This window comes from Lytechinus variegatus, chromosome 15 (genome assembly GCF_018143015.1).
Source record: "Lytechinus variegatus isolate NC3 chromosome 15, Lvar_3.0, whole genome shotgun sequence".
Taxonomy (NCBI): domain Eukaryota; kingdom Metazoa; phylum Echinodermata; class Echinoidea; order Temnopleuroida; family Toxopneustidae; genus Lytechinus; species Lytechinus variegatus.
In genome coordinates, this window is record NC_054754.1 from 32,976,734 (window position 1) to 32,978,766 (window position 2,033).

A 2,033-nucleotide genomic window follows, 5' to 3' on the forward strand; every position below is an offset into this window, starting at 1 on the left:
AAATTATATCAAAATTTCATTAACTAGGTCCATATACTAAGGTATGCTGTCATTTAAAAAATTTAATCTTCGGTTAAGATTAGATGTTGATGCTGCAGTCACCTCCGCCGTCGGAAAAGCGGTGCTTATAGTCTGATACTGCACACTTAAACTTATTATTTGAAGTTTTAGAAGAATACCTGTACAACCAGATTGTAGAACAAAAGCATATCTTTTGGGGGGTTTTAGACTGTCTTTCTTAACCCCATACTATTTTCTTAGCAGGGTTACACTGTACATGCTTTAACCCTGAACTCTAACACTTACTGAAGGATCCTGTTCCTCGTTTTAAGACTTCTCAACTGAAATATATTTAAATACTCACCTACTCAATATTGATTTAATTGCTAAATTGTCTTAGGTGCCTGCCTTGGGAAGAATGTCATGTTCAGCCCCCCATTTGCTCAGGTACAACATGCTTACTAGGCATTGTATAATTATAACTATATATATCTGATATCTGTTCTGTTTATATCAGTGATAGCACCACAAGTGCATCTGACTACCCAATTGATCGCACATATTTGGAAACATTTCATTCTTGAAGGTCAAGACTACCCCAAAAAATTTGTTGATTTGAATGAACAGAGAAAAAAAATAAAAAAAGGATAACGCTGAAAAATTTTATCAAAATTGGATGTAGAATAAGAAAGTTATGACATTTTAAAGTATTGCTCATTTTTTCACAAAACAGTGATATGCAAATAAGAGAGTCGATGTCCCTCACTCACTATTTCTTTTGTTTTTTATTGTTTGTAATCTACAATATTTCAATTTTTACAGATTTGAAAGTAATGATCAACTTGACTGAACCACAAAATGTTAAAAGAATGGTAATTCACATGTTCAGGAAGGGTAAAAACTTAAGTTTCATGTGACAATAAGGAGACAATTAAAATATTTCATATTTCATGTCATGAAATACAAAAGCAATAGTGAGAGGATGTCATCAGTACACTCATTTGCACACTGACCAGGATGTGTATACTGTTTTATAAAACTAAATTAAACTTTGAAATGTCATAACTTTCTTATTTTACATCCTATTTTGATGAATTATTCAGTGTTATGCTTATTGGATTTTTCTTCAAGTCAACTTTTTGTTGGGGTGGTCCTTTAATGAGTGACTACTTGTGAGGGGAACAAATGTGACCAGCCACAACTAAACAAACAATACATCATCAAAAAATTTATTTTGGGATTTTCATTGAGTTTATAAAAAGCCAATCCTAAGCTATGAAATGAACCTATGGATATAACTTGTCAAAATTTGTTGAATGCAGAAGATACTCAGTGACAGCTTAAAAAATAGATAAAACAAGGTTTGTACATTGGGGTTCACCCAAAAACACTGTGTAATCTATGTGAGTTTTTAAAGCAGTCTACAAAAAATTGTGTCAAAGAAATTGTTCTAACTTTTAAAACCAAATACTAATTTGGGTATTTACACATAACCTTCTCGGCGATTTGCTGTTGGCGTCAGGATGGCTGGTCACAAATTATGTTAATGATGCAAAACTTATGAAAAACAAAATAATATTGTGCCCCACAAAAAAGGAAACCAGGATTCCCAGTTATTATTTTCAACAAAGCACAATGATGCGAGGTATTTTACACAGATTTAATTTTTTTTAAATATTGATACCAACTATGATATGGATAATTCATGTGTAAATGATAAAGAAGAATTTGATAATTAAATCAAATGTTAAAACAAAGCTGAGCCAAAAATGGGTCAAGATTAAGGATGTCACAACATTGGTAAGAAATGGATGGCTCATTAATATATATTTTGTATTTTAAATTTTCTTTCACTAATCACTACTTTTCTGCCATGTCTCGGGATTTACTGTTCTTTTTCTGCAATGCATGAACAATTGGTTCAATTAGTATTCGGTCTTAAGTCAAAGAAGAGTTCTCATTCTTACAGGCCTCTACAAAAAATTTTTTCGTCACTTGCCCTGTTGGGCAAGTGATGAAAAAATTTGTTTGCC